This window comes from Callithrix jacchus, chromosome 17 (assembly GCF_049354715.1).
Source record: "Callithrix jacchus isolate 240 chromosome 17, calJac240_pri, whole genome shotgun sequence".
Classification (NCBI taxonomy): domain Eukaryota; kingdom Metazoa; phylum Chordata; class Mammalia; order Primates; family Cebidae; genus Callithrix; species Callithrix jacchus.
In genome coordinates, this window is record NC_133518.1 from 6,429,486 (window position 1) to 6,453,453 (window position 23,968).

Genomic DNA, 23,968 nt, shown 5'->3' on the forward strand with positions numbered 1-23,968 from the left:
GGGTGGAGTAAGCTGCATCCCAGATACAGGAACTGACACTGGGGGAGGGGGAGTTCCCCAGCCAAAACTGGGGTGCTGTTTCAAGAAGACACATGTTCACCATCTGGTAGTTGCTGCCTCTCTGTTAAGCAAGCTTAATGAGAGGCTGTCATCAGGAATAATAATAACCAATAACGGTAATGACAGCAACACTTACTGAGCACTCGCTATGTGCCAAGTATTGCTCTATGCCTTATATATGCTATCATATTCATTCCACACAACAGCCCATGTTTCTTTTTCTTTTCTGAGATGGAGTTTTTGCTCTTGCTGCCCAGGGTGGAGTGTAGTGGCATGATCTCAGCTCACCACAAACTCCGCCTTCTGGGTTCAAGTGATTCTCCTCCCTCAGCCTCCTGAGTAGCAGGGACTACAGGCACATGTCACCAAGCCCAGCTAATTTTTGTATTTTTAGTAGAGACAGGGTTTCACTATGTTGGCCAGGCTTGTCTCAAACTTTTGATCTCGTGATCCACCTGCCTCAAACTCCTGAGCTCAGGCAACTGCCCACCTCGGCCTCCCAAAGTGCTGGGATTAAAGGTGTGCAACTCTGCCTGGCCATGTTTCTTTCTTATCCTCATCTCACTTCATCAATGGACAAATTGACAGAGACATTAAGGAACTGGCCCAAGTTTACACAGAAAATAAGGAGTGGAGTCAGGACATTCTTTCCAGATTCCGTGCTTTAGTTTTTCCAGGAACTACACTTAGAGCTGATCTATCTCTCAGAATTGCTGTCTTTGTGCCAATGAGGAAGCCCTGCGCCTTCTAAAGGACCACCTTTCGAGGTTAACCAGTGTGGGATGACAGATATCATCTGGACACTCATGAGGGTTTGTCCTGAAGCAGCACCTGGACACTGAGAGGGGTGACAACAAGGCAAGTCTGATCCAAGGATCATTGTGGACTCTGGAGCTGAGGTTCCTCGGTAACCCTGCTTGCCTCCCCACAGGAGTAGAGGAGAAAGAGTGCAATGCAGAGAGAAGTGCCAGAACTGAGCCCCACTTGCTGCTAACCAGTTGTTATCTGTCTTGAAAAAACTCCTTTAAAATATTTGTTGCTGGGGGTGGCTCACGCCTGTAATCCCAGCAGTTTGGGAGGCTGAGGTGGGCGGACTGCCTGAGGTTGGGAATTCGAGACCAGCCTGACCAACATGGAGAAACCCTATCTCTACTAAAAATACAAAATAATTCTTGCTTGTCACCCAGCTGGTGCTCCTGAGGTTAGTTCTCTCCTTTCCATATTGTCCTCCTTCTCCATCCCCCAGCCTTAGCAGGAGTAGGGCAAGAAAGGAAAGCACCTTTTATTTTTTCCTAGAGGGCCTGATGGGATATACTCCCCTCCTCCTCCTCCTCCGCCCAGCATCTATAATAGCACAAAAGGAGCACCAAACCTCTCATCGTGTTCCTGGGTTTGAGTCCCAGATAAGCCATCCTCTTCCTAGGCTTGTGACCGTGGATAAGTCCCTGTCACCCTCCGCAGCTAAAGAACATACCTCCCTCCCTGAGTCTGATGAAAACACCCTCAGTAAATGTGCGTGGCACATGGTTTGTTTATTTTCTGGATCTGAAATGGTGAAACGGACAGAGCTGGGTAGTTCATGCTGCCTTGGGCAGGGCTTTGGTCAGCAGAGGGGCTGGCTTCACTCCACTTCCCATCTCCTGAATAATTCATGACAAACAAAATGACTGGGCCAGACCTGGGTCCTCCCTCCTCCTGTGTGAAGGCAAAAAAATTTCTAATTACAGATCAGCTGGCCAGGCTCCCCAGGGCCCCTGGGCGCTGCACACAGGGGGCATTTATGGGAAGAGATCATGGAGGGGAGGGGTTCCATTCCAGGCACTTTCCAGAAAAAACTCAACTCCTTTTGAAATTGTAGCCTTGACCTGCTAAGGTCCAGGGAGGGACTGGGGAAAGAAGCTTAGAAGAGGAAGAGAAAACCCTGCCAAGGGGTCAGAGAGAAGTGCCCAGAAAAAACTGTCAGGTCAAGGAGGAGCTCTGGGGAAGTCCTGATGAGAGGAATACACAGGCCATCAGGGAAGAGGTTTGCTCAAGTCCCGTGGAAAGCACGACAAAGCTAGGCTTCAAAAGGAAGATGTCCTATGAAAATACAGACAGAAGGAATAAGATCTAAAGTTCTACAGTACAGTAGAGAGACTAGAGTTAATTATTTGTTTTAGAGTTCAAAACTGCTTGGCCAGATGCGCTGGCTCATGCCTGTAATCCCAGCACTTTGGGAGGCTGAGGTGGGCGGATCACCTGAGGTCAGGAGTTTGAAAACAGCCTGGCCAACATGGTGAAAAACCCATCTCTACTAAAAAAACAATACAAAAATTAGCCAGGTGTGGCGGCATGCGCCTGTAATCCCAGCTATTTGGGAGTCTGAGGCAGGAGAATCGAATGAACCCAGGAGGTGGAAGTTGCAGTGAGCTGAGATCATGCCACTGCACTCCGGCCTGGGCCACAGAGCGAGATTCCATCTCAAAGAATAAGAAGTAGAAGAACAAGAACAAGAGGAGGAAGAAGAAGAAAGAGGAGGAGGAGAGGATGAAGAAGAGAAAGAGGAAGAAGAGGAGGTGGAAGAAGAAATGATTGCTGGAGGAAACTGGGATGTCCCCACATGAAGGAGGGGTGAAGATTTGGGTTGATGGATGCCCCAGTTATCCTGATTTGATCATTACACATTGCATGTATGTATCAAAATACCACACGTGCCCCCAAAATATGTACAATCATCATGTATCACTTTAAAAAAAAAGGAAGATGTCTTGACTCAAAAACCAGTCACTCAGTTACACTACAATTTCCTCATTTATCTATAAAATGGCGAGATGCCCAACACCTACCTTACAGCATTACTGTGGAGTTATATGAGTTAATATATGTAAAGTGCTTAGAATACTGCCTCATACATAAACTAAAAATATATATTAGTAGTTGTAGAGTTATTTTTTATATTATGCTCCCTCCATAGAGGGATCAGTAAAGGGGGAAGGTGACAAGAAGAGAAGATTCAGGGAGGTTGTTAGAGAGGGGAATATTGATTATGAGGTAGTTTAGTGTAGTGATTATGGTAAGGAGCCCATACATAATACCATGATAAATAAGAAAAGAGGCCAGGTTGGCCAGCGTGGTAGCTCACGCCTGTAATCCCAGCACTTTGGGAGGCTTAGGCAGGTGGATCATGAGGTCAAGAGATGGAGACAATCCTGGCCAATATGGTGAAACCCCGTCTCTACTAAAATACAAAAATTAACTGGGCATGGTGGTAGGCACCTGTAATCCCAGCTACTTGGGAGGTTGAGGCCAGAGAATCACTTGAATCTGGGAGGCAGAGGTTGCAGTGAGCTGAGATTGAGAGACTTTACCTTCAAAAGAAAAAAATAAAGAGGACAGATGTGGTGGCTAATGCCTGTAATCCTAGTACTTTGGGAGGCTGAGGTGGGTAGATTGCTTGAGTTCAGGATGTCAAGACCAGCCAGGGCAACATGGTGAAACTCCATCTCTACTAAAACTACAAAAATTAGCCAGGCCTGGTGGAGGGTGCCTGTAGTCTCAGCTACTTGGGAAACTGAGGCATGAGAATTGCTTGAACCCAAGAGGTGGAAGTTGCAGAGAGCCAAGACAGTGTCACTGCACTCCAGCCTGGGCAACAAAGTGTGACTCTATCTAAAAAAAAAGGCTGGGGACAGTGGCTCAAGGCTGTAATTCCAGCACTTCGGGAGGCCAGGTGAGCAGATCACGAGGTCAGGAGTTCAAGAACAGCCTGGTCAATATAGTGAAACCCCATCTCTACTAAAAATACAAAAATGAGCTGGGCGTGGTGGCCTGCACCTGTAGTCCCAGCTACACTGGAGGCTGAGGCAGAAGTATCACTTGAACCAGGAGGCAGATGTTGCAGCTGAGCTGAGATCATGCCACTGCACTCTAGCATGGGTGACAGAGGGGGCCCACTTTTGAGTAAAATAAAATAAAATAGAGGCCTGGTGCAGTGTGGTGGATCATGCCTATAATCCAGCACTTTGAGAAGCTGAGGTGGGTGAATTGCTTGAATCCAGGAGACCAAGACCAGCCTGGGCAACATAGTAAGACCCAATCTCTACAAAAAATACAAAAATTAGCTGAGCCTTGTGGTGGTTGCCTTAATCCCAACTACTTGGGAGGCTGAGGTGGGAGGATCACTTGAGCCTGAGAGGCAGAGGCTGCATTGAGCCAAGTTTTTGTGCCACTGCTCTCCAGTTTGGGTGACAGAGTGAGAACCTGTGTCAAAAAAATTAAAAAGTAAGCACTACAGAACTAAGTTGCCTGGGTTCAAATCTCAACTCTGCCTCTTACTAGCTGTGTGATCTTGGGCAACTTTGCTGCAGGTCTCCAAGCTCCTATTCACCATCTATAATAAACAGTAGCCACCACAGTTAATGGAGAGTGGTGAACAAAATGGCCAAGGTCCCTGTCCTCATGGAGCTTACAGTCCAGCAGGAAGGGAATACTAAGCAAGAGCACTTATTGCATGCCAGTTGTGTGCAGGTTCTGTGCACTCTGCAGACATTCTCTCAATGAAATTTCACAGAATCCATCCCTGCTTTATAGAGGAAGAGGGTGAAACTCAAAGAGGTCCCAAGCAGAGAGAGGATTTAGAACTGAGATGTCACTCCACAGTATGGATGAATCACCACATTAGCATGGTGAGCAAGAAAAGCCAGATGCAAACGAATACACATTGTATGATTTCATTTATATGAAACTCTAGAAAATGCAAACTAATTTATAGTGACAGAAAGCAGATCAGGGGTTGTGTGGGATGGGGGTGGGCCAGGCATTCACTGCAAAGAGCCCGAGGAACCTACTTGGGGAGATGGAAATATTTTACATCTGACAGTGATACTAGTTACATAGGTGTATGCGTTTGTCAATGTTTATTGAACTGGATACTTTAAAATGGGTGCATTTTCCTGCAATGTAAATTACACCTCAATGAAGCTGATCTTTTTAAGGGGGTGGGGAAGATATGCCAGACTCTGGAGCCCTGCAACCCTTCTTACGTTATTCAAGTGTCTGATTTCAAGTTCATTTGTGGGCAGAAATTGTATCAGATTTATCTTTAGGTCCTTCCCTCACTTCCCAACCCAAGGGCCTAGAAAAATTCTTGTTCTTTTCTTTTGAGATGGAGTCTGACTCTGTTGCCCAGGCTGAAGTGCAGTGGTGTAGTCTTGGGTCAATACAACCTCCTCACTACCACCCCCACCGGGTTCAAGAGATTCTCCTACCTCAGGCTCCCAAGTGGCTGGGATTAGAGGCGCCCACCACCACACCTGCCTAATTTGTGTATTTTTAGTAAAGATGGGTTTCACCATGTTAGCCAGGCTGGTCTCAAACTCCTGACCTCAGGTAATCTGCCCGACTCAGCCTCCCAAAGTGTTGGAATTACAGGTGTGAGCCACCGTGCCCAGCCAAAATTCTTAAACCCCATAGTTCAGATTACCAAATATACCCTGGGCATCTTCTTTGTCTTGGGTGCCAAGATCACAGAGCAATCAATCTAGTGGGGAACACAGAAGGGAAAAGCCAAACGAACACAGTACTGGGGAGGGGTGGGTGGTAAATGTGCTGATGGAGTAAACAGGTCATTACTGGGCCTCAGCAATGAATCCTGCATAGAGCCTGGAACTTGGGACGTGAAACTCTCAAGCTCTTCAATCCACCGCCTGCATTCAAATCTCCACCCTACTGCTTGCTGTGTGACTTTGGATGACTCCTTCAGCCTGCCAAACCTCAGTTCCCATCTCTGGAAAATGGAGATCACTGTAGTTCTAATCTAGAGGGTTGTTATGAGAATTAAAGACAGAAAATGTGAAATGTTTAGCATGGCAGGCATAGGAAGTACTCCATAATTGATAGCCATTCTTACCGTGATTGAAGAGCAGGGAGGTGGAGAGAGGCACACAGGGTGTGTGCGTGTGTAGTGGGGGTTCACTACCCAACCCGAGGTGGGAGAGGGCTGAGAGGGACTTTCCCAGAGAGGCGATACTTGGAGGAGGAATTGGCTCATTTAAGTGGCCATGGAGGCAGTACCTAGTAGGAACGGCTTGGAGCAAATGCTCAATAAATATTTGCTCAATAAATAAAAAAATAGAGACTGTGCAAAACCTGCCTGTAACCAAGGAGACAGAGAGGGCCTGCCAGAGTAGACTGGAGGGTCCTCAGGAGGCGGGGCTGGGTGGCCCCCACAGGCAGGCTCCACACTTTCCTAGCCTGTCCCGACCCCACCCTGCACCCTGCCCAGTTCCCCTGATACCTTTGGATAGCTCCAGACTTGAGGCCTGGGACCCATGGGAGGAGAAACGGTGGGGAGGGCCGGCAGGACAGGGGTCCTCAAGGGCCTTCTCCCTCTAAGGAAAATGGGCCAGGTTCCTGCAAGGCGCCTCCCAAGCCCCCATTGTCCGAGCCACAGAGGGCCAGGATCAATGGAAGGCGGGAGCGGCCAAGGGGTCTCCTCTTTGTGCGGCTGTCTCAGGCTTGTTTGTGCCACCATCTCCACTCCCCTATTGATCAGGTATGTGGAAAGATTCCGCCTCCAGGGCTCCCTTTGTGGCCGCGTTGCCAAGCTGCGCCTGGCATGACTACACTGTGCAGGGCACACCGCCTGCAGTGGGCACTGGGTTGCGAGAGGGGGCGGGATCCCAGGAAGGCAAAGTGGTCAGATTTATCAAGTAAAAATACAGGACGTCCAGTTAAATGTGAATTTCTGATAAATAACAAACAAAAGCAAAAATTAAATAAATAAGTAAAGTATAAGTATATCCCAAACATTGCATGGGACATACCTACACTGAAAAAGTATTTGTTGATGATCTGAAATTTCAACTGAACTAGGCATCCTGTTTTATCTGGCACCCTTTGAGGGGAAGCTGAATACATCTCCATTGCCTAGCACTTACATTACCCCCAACTTCGGTGGTTGAAGTTTTGTTTGCTGCCTTGCTTTTTCTTTTGTTTTTGGTCATATTTGCATACCCCAAACTACTATTTAGATACAATTTTTCTTTAAATACATTTATTTTTTAAAAACTTACCCTGGCAGAGCGTGGTGGCTCAAGCCTGTAATCCCAGCATTGTGGGTAGTCAAGGGGGAATGATTGCTTGAAGCCAGGAGTTCAAGACCAGCTTGGGCAACAAAGCAAGATCCCCTCTTACAAAACAAAATAATAAACTCCCTTAATCTATTAACAATGATTTATTGATGCATACTGCATATATATTAACTTGAACAAATATGAAATGTACCTGTTGATGCATTTTTGCCTACAAGGACACTGATGTGACCACACCCACATCAAGATATAGAATATTCCAGGCTGGGTGAGGTGGCTCATGCCTGTAATCCCAGCACTTTGGAGGCCGAGGTGGGTAAATCACTTGAAGTCAGGAGTTCTAGACCAGCCTGGCCAACAAGGTGAAACCCCCTCTCTACTAAAAATACAAAAATTAGCCAGGCATGATGGTGGGTGCCTGTAATCCCAGACACTCAGGAGGCTGAGGGAGGAGAATCGCTCAAACCTGGGAGGTGGAGGTTGCAGTGAACCAAACTGATGTCATTGCACTCCAGCTTGGGTGATAGAACAAGATTCTGTCTAAAAAAAGAAAGATATAGCATATTCCCATCATCCCAGAAGGTTCCCTGGACGGTATCTGCCTCCCCAGTGGCAGCCACAGATTTGCTTTAGCTGTTTTTGAACTTTGTATCAATGGACTCTTATAATATGTACACTTGAGTCTAGCCTCTTCACCTCAATATTGTTTCTGAGGATGGGCATGTGGCTCACCCCTGTAATCCCAGCACTTTGGGAGGCCCAGGCAGGCAGATCAGGATCACCTGAGGTCAGGAGTTTGACACCAGTCTGGCCAATATGGCAAAACACTGTCTCTACAAAAATAGAAAAACTAGCGGGGTGTGGTGGCAGGTGTCTGTAATTCCAGCTACTCAGGAGGCTGAGATGGGAGAATCACTTGAACCCACGAGGCGGAGGTTGCAGTGAGCCGAGATCATGCCACCAAAATCCAGCCTGGGGTACAGAGCAAGACTCCATCTCAAAAACAAAACAAAACATGCAAAAAAATATCTGTGATTTGTCCCCATTGTAGGTTGACAAGTGGTTTGCTGCCTTTCGCTGCCGGCTGGGAATTCCGTTACATGGCCATTCCACAGTTTGTTTCTCTATTCTATAGTTGATGAGTGTCTCACTTGTTTCTAGTTTTTGCTGTTATGAATAAAGCTTCTATGACCATACTTGCACTGGTCACTGTATGAACTTAAATATATTTAACCTAAGCAACACCATTTGTGAATCATGAGCTTAAAATGCTACTTTAATTTTTTTTTCTCCTGCACTTCAAATATATAATGATGACACATTTCTGGGAACATCTTTTGACCAAGCTCACCTTTTGCACTGTCAATGGCCACATACCAAACTGCAGAATAGATGTTAAGGGAACACTGGCTTGGGGTAGATCCTGAGCAAGTGGGTCAATCCCTCTGGGCCTTGGTTTCTTCATCTGTGCAATGGGGATGATGATAATTATCTCATAGAGTGACTGGAAAGGCCAAAGGGGGTAACACCTTATAAAAGGGCCAGCCATGGTGGCACACACTTGTAATTTCAGCTCCTTGGGAGACTGGGGCAGGAAGAGTCGCATGAGCTCAGGAGTTCAAGACCAGCCTGGGCAACATAGTGAGACCCCTTCTTTTTTATTTTTAGATGGATTTTCGCTCTTGTTGCCCAGGCTGGAGTGCAATGGCTTGATCTCAGCTCACAGCAACCTCTGCCTCCCAGGTTCATGCAATCCTCCTGCCTCAGCCTCCTGAGTGGCTGGGATTACAGGCATGTGCCACCATACCCTGCTAATTTTGTATTTTTAGGAAAGATGGGGTTTCTCCATGTTGGTCAGGCTGGTCTTGAACTCCCAACCTCAGGAGATCTGCCTGTCTTGGCCTCCCAAAGTGTTGGGATTACAGGTGTGAGCCACCACCCGGCTTTTTTTTTTTTTGAGACAGACTCTCACTCTGTTGCCCAGGTTGGAATGCAGTGGCATGATCTTGGCTCACTGCAAGTTCTGCCTCTCGGGTTCAAGCGATTTTTCTGCCTCAGCCTCCCAAGTAGCTGGGGATACAGCTGCCCACTACAACACCCAGGTAATTTTTGTATTTTTTTCAGTAGAGACAGGGTTTCACCATATTGGCCAGGCTGGTCTTAAACTCCTGACCTTGTGATCCACCCACCTTGGCCTCCCAAAGTGCTGGGATTCCAGGTGTCAGCCACCATTCCTGGCCTGTGAGGCACCTTAACAAACAAAAAACAATAATGTAGTGTAATATTTACAAACCATGTAGAAGTAAAACATATAACAATAGTACAAAGGTGGGCGAGGAGAAGTGGAATTACACTACTGTAAAAGTTCTTAAAGTGAGAAATGGTATAATGTCTCCTGGGCAGACTGTGCTAACAATGTGTACTATAAACACTCAAGTAACCACGAAAATGCAAAACGTAGTTATAGTGAACAAGCAGCAGAGAAGACACGGTGGAATCATAAATAATATGCAGTCCAAAAGAAGGCAGAGAAAGGGAGAAAGGTATACAAATACCAGATAGGACAAATAGAAACACAACGAGATCTAAATCCAAACCCAATCATATCACCATGAAGATCTCCTTTTCCAGGGAAAGAAACCAAGACACAGAGAAAAAAAGGAGCCTGCCCAAAGTTATGGAAATAATGTGGAGTGGGCCTGGCCTTCAGCTCAGCCTGTGGGGCCTGTGCTCCTAACCCAGTGGGGAGCTTTCCCTCTGGCTAAAGGCCTGGAAACTTCAGTTCCCCAGGATTTTGCCTACTGTTGGATCCATTGGCACATATGGGCATGGGGCTGAAAGGGGCCAGAGTAGTGATATGTTCAACCCCTTCATTTTACAGATGGAGAAACTGAGGCCCGAAGAGGCAAAGGGGCTTGCCAAAGGTCACATCCTGAAGGTCACAGCTGGAATCAGAGCCCAGCTGCCAGCTGGGTCTCTCTCACCTCCCCAACTTGCTGCCATTCCCAGAATCCTTCCTTCCACCTAAAAATTGCTATGGCGGCACCTGCCCTTGGTTTTTCCTCATGTCCCAGCAGGCGTTGATAAGAGTGCTCATCATTGCATTTGAATCATCTTGGAAATGCTCCTGAGGTGCTATCCAGGAGCACTTATTTGAATTTCTTCCTCCGTATAAGTACAATCAGTCATCTGTCTTCCACAATCAGTAAACGCTGGGCTTCTGATAGTATTGGTGTCTTCTCACTTCTCAGAGAGCTCTTGGCCCATCAGAGCTGAGAAGCCCATGAGGGATCACTAATGCATGCTGGGGAAACTGAGGCTGGGAGAGGAGGGACTTTCTCTACGTCACCTTGCAGGTGAGTAGCTGAAGCAGAATGTGAACTCGGGTGTTTGTGCTCCTGGATTCTGCTCTTTCACTGGTGCTTGCACCTGCTTAGCCTCAAATGTGGCTTTGAGACCCAATTTCCAGGTGGGGTCATGATGCCAAGGTCACCTTTTTTTCTGCCCCTGAGCACCAGGCCATCTGATTATTTTTAAAAATAGTTTCATAAAATAAATGATTCACACTGTTTGTGAAACAATCAATTCATACCAAAATACAAAGAAACAGCCTGTAATGGACATGCTGAAGCAATGCCACTAGCTTAGGAGAAAATATTCTGCTAATCATCCCTGGCTGGTTGTTCTTCACACCCTAGTTTATTACCCATCTCTTCTTATCTAGCTCGGCACCAGGGAGGCTGCCCTGTGTGCAGTATGTCAGGGACTCCTGTAACAGGTGGCTTCTCTTGGGTTCAGCCAATGGGAGGTGTTGCCAGGAGACTAGAAGATAAGAGAAGGTCAGGGTATTTCTTCCTGCTTTTTTCTGGATTCAACTTCATGTTTGCAGGTGCAGGCTTATGCAAGGGGCAGGTAGTCATGGTCAGGGGAGGCGATGACAGAGATAGCATCTCCTTCACTCCTCATCTCCTCCCCAATGTGCCACCCTCCCTCCCCTTCCCCTGCATTAGCTTTTGCAGAAGACTCTTCAGGACCTGGCATTGTCTATTTCTTTGTTCTTCATAGGTGTCCCCAGCCACACTGCAAATGCCATGAAGGTAGGCTGGAGTCTATCTTGATCACATGTGTACTCCAAGTTCCTAGAACAGCACCTCTATGTGCTAAATAAATGTGTTAAGGATGTTGGGACAAATGAAGAGCTCCCAACCTGGAGGAGGATGTTGGAGGATACTGGAGGAGTACCCTTTTTATGAAATGTGCTGGAACAACGGAATAGTCATCTACAAATAAAATAAAACAAAAACACTTTGACACTTACTTTGCTGCACACACAGAAATTAACTCAACATTATAAATCTAACAAACCACCAAACTGCTCAAAGCAACCATAAGAAGAAATCTTAACGACCCTGGATTTGGCAAAGATTTCTTACATGGGGCACTGAACGTTTGAACTGTAAAAGAAAAAAAGTTAAATAAATTGGACATCACAAAAATGTAAAACTTTTGCTCTTCAAAAGACACAAAAAGGCAAGCCAAGACTTGGGAAAAAATACTACTCATGAAACACACATTTAACAAAGGACATTTACCTATAAACAAAAACTGCCCTATATCCCCAGCTGCACATGGGAAATAGTTCTAAACAGATGCTTCAGTGATGGAGATATACATATGGCAAATGGCAATTACTGAGCTTTTTACTCTTGATGCTAGTTTATGAAACTAGACTGCTCTCCTAATACTGCTGAAAATAACAGCTAAATAAAAAGAAAACAGCTGTTTTTCCCCAAAGCCACAAAAAAGAGATATTATTCTGCTCCAAAATATTATACTGCAAAACAATATATATATATATATTGGTGGGAATATAGATTTGTGTAGCCATTATGAAGAGAATATGGAGGTTCTAAATAAATTTTAAAATAAGTCAGGTGAGTTGGTTCATGCCTGTAATTCTAGCACTTTGGGAGGCCGAGGTGGGAAGATTGCTTGAGGCTGGGAGTTCAAGACCAGCCTGGGCAACATAATGAGACTCCATCTCTATATTTTAAAAAAGATATTAAAAACAAAACTACCTTATGCCCCAGTAATCCCTCTTTTAGGCATATATCCAAAGGATATATAACCACCATGCCATAAATATATCTGTCCTACCATGTGTATTACAGCACTATTCACAGTAGCCAAGATATGGAAACAACCTGAGTGTCTTGTCAACAAAGAAACAAGGGATAAAGAGAATATTATTCAGTATTTATAAAAAGAGACATCCTGCCATTTGCCACAACATGGAGGGACATGGAGCACATGTTGCTAAGTGAAGTAACCCAGACACAGAAAGACAAATACTCCATCATAAGACAAATACTCCATCATTTCACTTGTAGGTAGAATTGAGAGAGAGTCAAATATACAGAGATGGAGAATAAAACAGGAGCTAACATAAACATGGGGGAGGTAGAGATGGAGACATGTATGTTAGAAGTTATACAGTAGCAGATACATAGGATAAAAAACTCCAGAGATCTGATGTTCATGAGAACTATAATTAATAAAACTATATTTGGGATTCCTGCAAAATAAGTAGATTTTAGCTGCTCTTGCCACAAAAACAAATAAAAATGGGTAACTATGAGATGACAGATATGTTAACTTATTTCACTACAGTAACCATTTTACTATCCATATGTATTTCATGACATTGTGTTATAGACCTTAAATATACACAATAAAATCTATTTTTTAAAATAAAAATACTATTTTTAAAAGGAATCTTGTAAGACACCTGAACTTCAGAGCTTGCTACCCTGTCCTGCGATAGCAAGCTTTAACACTAAAGTTTGTAACTTGTTGGTTTTCTTGTTAAATCACTTTTTGCTCATTTAAATGTATATTATTATATCTTTCTACCTTCTATAAGACATGAATATATGTGAGGTTTTTCAGTAGAGTTTATTTTATTTTAAACTTACTTTTGTAATATAAAAAGAGAATTACTGGTACTGCCTTCTTTCTTCACATGCTTGAAGGTTTAAAACAAATCTGCAACTGTTAAATTATTTAAACAAGAGTTTAAGAATCTGTTTCTTCTGAATAAATGCCCTATGTCTTAATAGTGAATTGTACTGTTAGATCTTACAAAAATGAATGTGAAAGGGAATGTTCTGCAAGATGGAAGAAAATTGAAAATTTAGATCTTTGTAATTTTTATGGTTAATTTTCTATTAGAGAATAACAATAACACTGCAGCACCCTAGAACATATATGAGGGAAAAATCTTTCACAGTGATTATAGCCTGACATTAACAGTATTTGCATTTTTGTGTTTCCCAAGCCTGTATTTTCCTGTGGATGTTAAACCATGGCTCTAGCTATAATCCTTATGTATATGAGTATTTCTATGCATATTTCATAAGGGTCTAATCTTAGTGTGCAAACAATTTTCTATCTTTTCTACCGTACTACCTAATATATATATATACACGCACACATATATAGATAAAATTGTATAGGCTCACTAATATCATTTAGTGACTAAATAATTTTCTACCTTGTGATGTCATACACATATACACACGTATAATGCCATGTGATCACTGAAAACATTAATTTAGTGAATGAAATTTAATGACATATATAGTTATTGCAAATATCCCTTGACTGCTACTATTAGGTTGCCTTCCATTGTTCATCATGATGAATTATGCTGAAATTATCTTTATGTACCTAAAACTTTTTTCATAATTTGAATTGATTTCCTAGAAAAACTCTAACAAATAGATTTACTCTATCATAGGTTGTAAGCATTTTATGATCCTTGATAAATTATGCTTTTCCAGATGATAATAATTTACGTAAATACAAATGATGTCTAAGAGATTGCATCTTGACACAATTGGCACCATCACTAATTTTCCCAGTGCTAATGGTGTGTACAAAAAAATGCCAACTGGTTTTAATTTGCATTAACTTATAAGAAGGATAATTATACATTTACTTAATAATTTGTTCCTTAATTTTATATAAAATTTCAAATGGCTTCATTTTGGAGCTCAGATATATATATTTTTATATAGTTATATACAAATGATACACATATAATTTGCCTATAGAGTTTTAAAAATCAAATTGTAAGGATTGTTGATATTAGAGAGAGATTTAATTTTGCTAAGTTTGCCACAAGTATCATACCAAATTATTTTATTACCTTTCTTAAATACAAGTTTAATATTTTTATATTCTTTTTTTTTTTCTCCTGCCTCAGCCTCCTGAGTAGCTGGGATTACAGGCACGCACCACCATGCCCAGCTAACTTTTTGTATTTTTAGTAGAAACGGGGTTTCACCATATTGACCAAGATAGTCTCGATCTCTTGACCTCGTGATCCACCTGCCTTGGCCTCCCAAAGTCCTGGGATTACAGGCTTGAGCCCCCACGCCCGGACTTATTTTTACATTCTTAAATTTAACTCGGGGTTTGTATATGTGTTATTTATTTTATGGATCCTAAGCCTGAAAAACTCATTCCGCTATATATTTTGGATAAATGTTTGATGTTAGTCTTTTTAAAAAATGTTTTATATTTTTAAAATGTGACACAGGTAACCATAAAGTATATATAAGTATGAACAATTTAATAATTATAAGGTGAACACCTCTGTAACCACCAACTAATTCAATACATCTAACATTTCCAGCATTCTAGTAGCTTTTTGCATGTGGCTGTCTGATCACAATCCTTCTTTCCCCTCCTGGAGGTTCCCATAAACAAACCTGACTGGTGAAAATCATTTTCTTGCTTTAAGCGATTTAATTTTGCCCATGTTTACCCAAAATATTGTACCATACTATATGCATTATTTTGTGTTATGTTTCCTTTGCTCACCATTATGTGGTTAAGATTACCCATGAATTGCATTTAGCTGTAAGTTCATTTCCTTTGCTACGGACTACTCATTTGGCATTTCCATGAACAAGTGCTATTATGAACAACTTTATACGTGTATTTTAGTGCAAATGTGCAAGATTTGCTCCAGAAAAGTACTTGGGAGTAGAACTGCTGGGTGCAGTCTACTCATGTCTTAAACTTTTATATAACCAAACTTTTTTCCAATATGTGTATACTAGTTCACACTCCCACCAGCAATATATAAGAATTACCTTGCTCTACACTTCTCACCACTTAATATTGTGAGCACTTTACTTTTCTTGGTATGGTAGTTTTGAAACAGTAAGTCAGTGTGATTTCAATTTGGAGTTTTCTGATAATTAATGAAGTTGACCATATACTCATGTTTTTTAGCCATTTATATTTCCTCATTTGTGAAGTGTATGTGCAATTCTTCTGCAACTATTTTCAATGGAGAGATATGGTTTGCTCATTGATTTAGAGAAATGTTATATTCATCTAGACACTAGTAGCTTTTCTGTATAATTTAAAATACTAAATCAAGTCACAATTTAAATAAATTTGAACCTTTTGTGTTGTTTTAAAAACTTATTTCCTACACTGATATCATGGAAGAAGTTTCCATTATTGTGACCCTAAGTGCTTTCAGGTATTATTTTCTCATATTTAGGCTTATAATTTACTTGAAATTGTTTTTAAGTACAGTATGACATAGTAGTCCAATTTCATTTTCTTATTTATGAATAACTTCTATTTTTAGTTTTCTATTTTTTCCTTCTGTTTGGAATTGGAACCTACATGCTTTGTTTCTATTCCTTTAGTAGTTGCACAAAACATCCCAACATGCATATCTAATTTATCACAAGCTGAAGTTAACGGTACAGGCTGAGAAGCCCTCATCCGAAAATCGGAAATCCAAAATACTCCCTTTGCGCATCACATTGGTGCTCAAAATGTTCTGGATTTTGAAGCATTTCAGGTTTTGGATTTTTGGATTAGGAACATTCAATCTATATCTTTATTCTTCTCTTGGACATTACTAAGACCTCTGACAACTTGAAGTTCATTTCTCCTCTCATCCAAACTTGTATGTTATTATAGTCATGTATTTTAATTCCACTTTATTCACATATTTTGAGACAGACTCTTACTCTGTCACCAGGCTGGAGTGCAGTGGCACAATCTCAGCTCACTGCAACCTCCGCCACCTGGGTTCAAGCGATTCTTCTGCCTCAGTTTCCCAAGTAGCTGAAACCACAGGCACGTGCCACCATGCCCAGCTACTCTACATTTTAAAGCCAACTATATAGCTTTATCATGGTTTTATGCAGCTAATATTTATTCAGATTTGCCAATGTACCTGCCATTTTTTCTTTTTGTTCACTTGCAAATCAGACCTTCCAGCCAAGATCATTTTTTTTTCCTTTTTGTCTTTTCTCCTCAAACTACTTTTACCACAAGGCCACTTTCTACTGAAAATACCTTCAGATTACATGTAATGAGGGTTTCTGAGCATTTCTTTTTCTAAACTTTATTTTGCCTTTATCCTTAAAGGATACTTTCAGCAGGAGTAAAGTTCTAGCTTGGTAGTTACTTTCTTTACACATCATTAAGTACATCAAACAACTATCTTCTGGCTTCCATGATGGCTCTCAATAAGGGAGCTTGCAGTCATTCATTTGAATGTAATCTGTTCATTCTGTTTACTTGCTTTAAGTTGGTATATGTGCTTGGCATGCTGCAGTTTCTATGGCTTGGCTGGTGTGGATTCTTTCTTCTTCAATTTACCCTACTTGTGATTCACTGAAATTCCTGAATCTCAAGATAAGTATCTTTTATCAATTCTGGTAAACTTTGAGATATTATCTCACCAAGTATTAATTATGCTTCAGCCTTTCTAGGAATTCTGATTAGATATATTTTAAATCTTCTCAATCTATCCTTCATTTCCCTTTCATATTTCTTGATTTTTTTTTGTCAATGGATGTTATGTTCTGAATATTTTCTTCTCTATTTTTCAGTTTACGAATTCTCTCTTCAGATGTATCTAATCTCCCATGTGTGGGGTGGTGTGGTGGTGTAGAATTCAATTGATTCACTTGTTTACTTGTTTCAAAAATTCTATTTGGCTTTCAAACCTGCTGGATTGTTTTAAATATTTTCTATGGCCTATAAATTTTAAAATTTGCCTTTTACTTCAAGAATAAGAATAGTTGTTTTAAAATCTGTGTCTGATACCTCCAACAACTGAAGTAGTTATAGACTTGTTTCTGCTGGTTCCTTACTTCCATGTGTAGGTTAAAAATTTTAAAAAAGCTACAATAAATCAGAAAGTAGAGATGCATCTTCATTAGTCATGAAATCGAGGAAGAAAGAAGGGCATAGTTTTTCAGATACTCATGGGGAGACTTTTGGGTAGACTCTGGGCTACCCTACAGCTTTTACAAAAAGTATTGTGGGAATGTTAGTTTGACCTTCTCCCTGTAAGTCTCCAGGTATAAATATTAGCAGTCAGGTTGAGGATGCGAGGCTTATGTCAAATATTTCTTTTTTGGGGGCTGCCATCTCATCAGGGCCAACTGCTTTGACTTTTAACTTGCTTTTAAATGTATCTCTGCTCTTAAAATTCATGAACTATGCCCTTACTGATATTAAGTGATTTGTCCTTTGATTCCCTTATGGTGGAAAAAAAGCCTTTATACATTAGCTTGAATTGTGACCACATTTAAAGGCACAAAAGCTGAGTATGAATTTCTTTTAAAGGCTTTCATGTTGGCTGTGAGTCCATACATTGCCTTGAAATGGCAGACTGCAATTAAACTCGTCTAAATTCCATGAACTGTACTGAGCACCCACTAGAACACCATGCACTGGCTCTGTGGATATCAGGACAAATGAGACACAGTCCTGGTTGGATCAATAGATTATTCCCTTTTCCTTTTATCTCTTATTCCTAAGAAAACCAGGAAAAGTGTGAGTCAAGGACATTAGACAGCTCCAAGTTCAATACTCAGATGTATGTGAGCTTACACAATTAAGGAGCATTGGCTTTTAACATATGAATGTTTGTAAGTTGATACCAAAGAAACTACATTTGCTAAGAGAGTGCTTGAGCCGGGTGCGGTGGCTCAAGCCTCTAAACCCAGCACTTTGGGAGGCCACGGTGGGCTGATCACAAGGTCAAGAGATTGAGACCATCTTGGCCAACATGATGAAACCCCATCTCTACTAAAAAAACAAAAATATTAGCTGGGCATGGTGGCACATGCCTGTGGTCCCACCTACCCAGGAGGCTGAGGCAGAATTGCTTGAACCCAGGAGGCAGAGGTTGCAGTGAGCTGAGATCGCACCACTGCACTCCAGCCTGGCACCTGGCAACAGAGCAAGACTATCTCAAAAAAAAAAAAAGAAAAAAGTTTGAAGCTGTCCAGAGCCATTTTCCTGATGAACAAGGAAATGGCATCATTATTTTATAGCTGTAGGATTCTCTTCTTCCTGTCTCCCTCTCCTTCTTCCTTTTCTTCTCCTGTGCTCCCCAGTGTGGTTACCCACTTCTCTGTGACACAGCCCTAAGTCTAAAGCCCAAGTGCCCCAAGCAATGGCTGTGCAGACATCAACTTTGAAAGAGTGCTCTGAACTCAGTGTGGAGCTGCAGGGAGAAGATATGGAGAAGAGTTTTATGTGGACCACATCAGGAAGGCAGGTTGGCTAAACGTTTATCTGAAAAGCTTTCATTTGTGCAGAGCCCACCTGCTATTTGGTGCCAGCAATAGGCAAAACTGACTCACTGTGATTCATGTGACTATCCTGGCAAACTGCAACCAACTGAAGGCCACCTAAGCACCCATGCCATGTGTGCATAGCGGCCGCCATCAAGATGCTCTGAAGGGCTGCACCCTTGCAGGCAGTTCAATAGTTCAGTGTGCCAGAGACATGCTGAGGTGTCTCTTTCTGTCCTAGCCCTTCTCATGTCCACCTGCCTAGAGGCCCATTGAGAGCCCGAGCTCTGCTGAAAAGGTGAGGCCCTCCTATACTACGTTACACAACACAAATGTCTCAGCACAGAATCTTTCATCTTCTTGGGGAGAGGATCAGCAGCTGACTCTTCCAGATTTTGATGTAAAAACTTAGGAAACAGTCTGCATTGAATGAAGGACCTGAAAGTGGAAAAACACATAGGTTTTACTTTATCAATGACGTCCCTGGGGCAGTGTTTTTGGTAAATAACTTCACCTTAGATCTCACACCCACACATGACAAAAGCAGCTCCCTCTTCATTTAAAATCTAAAAAGAGGTACTCGTTCAAGTGATCATAATTCTCAATTTCACCCTAATGAGAGCAGTCAAGTACCTCAGCAGCAGCATCACCCTCTACTGTCAGCAGTGGGACAAAGGAACGGTCCTCCATCTCTGACAGCCCACTAGAGCTTCATCTTCACAAACAATTAGCAGCAGAAAGTGAACACTGAAGTAATACAACTGACACTAAAAAGTGTGAGAACCATTTAACTTTTCTTTTTTCCATTTTTCATGCCTTTGATACTGCCGCATCTAATAGCCTAAAATTATGCTGTCTCCGGTCCTCCAAGAGTATGGTTATCTTAAATCAAAATTTTTCATAAATTTAAACACATTACATAAGATGCTACTGTCAGTATCGGAAACTCACTCTGGCATCACTTGAAAGACTTCCAGTGCCAGAGTACATGTGACCAAAGGCTTAAAAGGTATGATTAAAGGGAAGATTGTAATGTATACATTCACGTTACTAAGGATCACATTAAACACATTTTAACACTTTGGTGCAAATCTCACTTTAAATCCAGAGGGCATTGGCCAGATTGAGAACCAACACCACCACAACAAAATAGAACAAAAACGTTTCCTTTCAGAGGTGCTGGTTTAGTCTCCACAGGTAACTGCCTCAATGCAGGGATGCAGTTTAATGGATCTAGAGAAAGTATTGTTGAGGTGGTAGCTTCTCACCCAACTCACCCAAGGGAAAGTCACAACAGGGCTTGGGTGCTATTGGCCATCTGTTCCTGCCACTGTGCATTTTACTCCAAAATCAAAGGAGCAAAGCCAAAATGTTTGCTGGATGTTCACTTTTAACTGTTACTAGTTTCTGGCTGGTCCTGTATTTCTCCTGCCCTCCTCTGGTGAATGACCCGCTAGTTTAATAATGAGAGTCAAATTACAATAGGCAGTGATTTGCCATCTCCCCACCTCAGTCAGGGCAAAACGCTGTGGGAACCGCACCCCCTGCTCAGTGATGACAGCACAGGCATAGATCACTCACATGAACACAGATGGGTCACTGCTCTGCCAGCTCAGATGGTAGGAAACGGTGACCAAGAGGCCATAGAAGGCTGAGAACAGCATCAGGATGTGTTACGTGCTCCATGGATCCTAAAGAACATATGTCAGTTAGCCAAGTCACTCCACAGTTACGTGAATAGCAGGATCTCTATCAAACATTAGAAACATCTCCACAGTCCAGCTGGATGGATGCGTTAATTCCTGTGATCATTCCTGCCCATGGACATATAAGCATCTAGTGGGTACATAAAAACCTCACCTGTTGGTTTATGAACATTGATTTTGATAAGGGATTGGGGTAGGGGGAGTTTTGACTAATAGTAAATACTTATAAGAATAAAACTGAATCTTTCCTGAAATTAAGCTTAGGATTTTTTATAGAATGTAATATTAAACATGTGTCACTCTTCTGAATTCAATGTAACAGTTATAATAATTATTTTTCTCAATGTTTATTAATTGATAGTCTAAATGGCATAAGTGTAAAAGTGGCATAAGAGATTAAACAGACTAATAAACTGAAAACTTGATAAAGATTAAAGATAGCTGAAAGATTTCCATTGCAAGACTACACTGCTACTAAAGACTTATGATAAGATTAAATCAAAGATTGTAATGTATACATTCATGTTATTAAGGAATACACTAAATACATTTTAACACTTTGGTACAAATCTCACTTTAAATGGCATAAGCAACGAAAGAGCAAAGTTATTTGAAATGAAAAGAGAAAGGCACTTCAGGTTTAATTTGATAGAAGCACAGATATCAGTTATCAACACATGGTACTCAGCCTGGTGGAGCAGAACTTGAAAAATACATGTTACCAGCCCAAGTAGTGTGGTGGCCTGGGACTCCAGGTTTTCTTTCACACACACCTGCTGCTCCCACTAAAACAAACATGTCTCTCACATGCCAAGAAGAAAACATCTACATATTAACCGTCTCAATCACCATCAACAGAATCACTGATCCCTTCTAAAAGCTAAATTTAGTCAATAAATTAAAAACTTTTTTATCAAGATTTTTTTTAAGATGGGTTATCAATTGTGCTCACATGATGTTCAAATGAACGAGTCAAGTGTACTTAGCAGTTATCCTCTGTAACTGCTAAGATAGGCTGGAAAGCAAATATACCCTGGATAGAGCAGGTAATTTTATTTTTGAATGCTTCATTTTCTTACAAATTAAAATGTATTTCTTTTACCCTCCCCATTGTAGAAGTCTTAACGAACGAGAGCAGTACCTGGAACACAAATTGCAGGGAGCCGACTCTCACAGAGACTGCTGAGCTGCATGGTTATAAGGTCAGGAAGTATGACTCACTGTCTCCAGACGCATCTCCACACAGATTCCCCACACCAAGACGTCCGGCGTACCTCTGAGATCAGCTTTCCCAGAGGTCAGGTGCATTGCCTTTTCCAGTGCCCTAAGGTACCATGGCTGCATTCATTATTTTTTAGATTATGTGCAGATGTCTTCCTCACCAATTTTGTTAAAAAACTTAAACCCAGTGATGAAGCATCCTCCATGGACCTTTTCTTCCTTTGAAGTTTTCATCAGCAACACCTTCCCTTCCAGTATCCAAGGAAGAGGTGTACTTCCTCCTTCCTGAGCCAAACCCTCCCCTCAGATCACAATGTCCTACTCTTTTTCATTGGTCCCCTCTGCCCAGCCTTTAAAAATACTTAAGTTGCTGACATCTTTTTTATTTTGAGATGGAGTCACTATCACCCAGGTTGGAGTGCAGTGTACACGATCTCGCCTCTGCAACAACCTCCACTCACTTCAACCTCCACCTCCCAGGTTCAAGTGATTCTCCTACCACAGCCTCCCGAGTGCCTAGGATTACAGGTGTGCACAACCACAACCAGCTAATTTTTTTGTTGTCACCATGTTGGTCAGGGTGGTCTCAACTCCTGACCTCAGGTGATCTGCTCCCCTTGGCTTTTCAAAGTGCTGGGATTATAGGCATGAGCCACCATACCCAGCCAGTTGCTGACATCTTTAACAAATAGTCCTCCTTCCCCTTGTTCCAGTTGCCCTCGAAAGCTACTGTACTATCCTAGTCTGTTTGGGCTGATATAACAGAATACCATAGACTGGGTGGCTTATAAACCACAGAAATTTATTTCTCACATTTGTGAAGGCTGAAAGCCCAAGGTCAGGGTGGAGGAAGGAGAAGGTTTGTTGTCTGGGGAAGCCCTGATTCCTAGATGGTGCCTGTTTGCTGTGTTCTCAGGTGGTAGAAGATGTAACAGAGCACTCTGGGGCCTCTTTTACCAGGCACGAATCCGATTAATGAGGACTCCTCCGTCAATAGCTGCAATCACCTCACAAAGTCCTCACCTCTGATACCGTTACATCGGGGATTAGGATTCAACATGAACTTTGAGGCAGACATTCAGTCTATAGCATATGCTATCCCTCTTTTTTCTTTTTCTTTTTTTTTTTTTTTTTGAGACAGAGTTTCCCTGTTGTTACCCAGGCTGGAGTGCAATGGCATGATCTCCGCTCACTGCAACCTCCGCCTTCTGGGTTCAAGCAATTTTGCTGCCTCAGCCTCCTGAGTAGCTGAGACTACAGGCGCGTGCCACCATGCCCAGCTAATTTTTTTGTATTTTTAGTAGAGACAGGGTTTCACCATGTTGACCAGGATGGTCTCAATCTCTTGACCTCATGATCCACCCGCCTCGGCCTCCCCAAGTGCTGGGATTATAGGCACGAACCACCGTGCCATGCCCCCTTTTTTCTTTAAGTGCCATCCCAGCCTTTCGAAGGTCTGGGCTCCACATTTCACTTCTGGTCATCGGTGAGTAACTCAGTAGTCTCTGTTATACCAGGTACCTTTAATGACTGGAGGTCCTACCGCAAGCTGTGTGACTTTGCCCTCCCAAAGTGCTAGGATTACAGGCATGAGACACTGTGCCCAGCCTTAGTATTATTATTAAGACAGAGTTTAGCTCTTATTGCCCAGCCTGGAGTGCAATAGTGCAATCTTGGCCCACGGCAACTTCCACCTCCTGGGTTCAAGTGATTCTCAAACGATTCAATCCTCCCAAGTAGCTGGGACTACAGGCATGCACCACCACGCCCAGATAATTTTTTTGCATTTTAGTAGAGATGGGGCTTTACCATGTTGGTCAGGCTGGCCTCAAACTCCTGACCTTAGGTGATCTACCTGCCTTGGCCTCTGAAAGTGCTGGGATTACCCAATACCCACAGTGTTGGGCAGTGTGTAAAGACAGCTGGAGCCAGAATGTTCGTGAGCTGATTATTGTTGAAGCTGGGTGTCAGTACATAGGGTTCATTATGCATTCTCTAGCTGTTATAGACAGAAATTCCCATAATAATTGGTTTTAAAAGAAATCAGCCAGGCAAAGTGGCTCATGCCTATAATTCCTGCACTTTGGGAGATGAAAGTGGAAGGATGGCCTGGGGCCAGGAGTTTGAGACCAGCCTGGGCCATACAGGAAGACCCTGTCTCTACAAAAAATTCAAAAAATTAGCCAGGTGTGGTGGTGCACACCTGTAGTCCCAGCTACTTTGGAGGCCAAAGTGGGAGGACCATTTGAGCCCAGGAGTTTGAGGCTGCAGTGAGCTATGA

General features: G+C 42.4%; 1 long non-coding RNA gene across 29 annotated transcripts in view; it reads right to left on the bottom strand.

Annotated features, from left to right (window-relative positions):
* Positions 1-2,904: 2,904 nt before the first annotated feature.
* LOC103791331 (uncharacterized) overlaps positions 2,905-23,968 on the bottom strand; it is a 32,239-nt gene continuing 11,175 nt past the window's right edge. For 20 of the 29 annotated variants that reach the window (XR_013528344.1, XR_013528348.1, XR_013528358.1 and 17 more), the window contains 2 exons: positions 20,342-20,451; positions 12,662-19,198 (listed from right to left, as the gene is read on the bottom strand). This is a non-coding gene — a long non-coding RNA (uncharacterized LOC103791331). Of the gene's footprint in view, positions 3,408-8,481; positions 19,199-20,341; positions 20,452-21,607; positions 21,791-23,968 lie in introns of those variants that run through there. The other 9 variants (XR_013528356.1, XR_013528347.1, XR_013528333.1 and 6 more) reach the window with 2 other exon arrangements.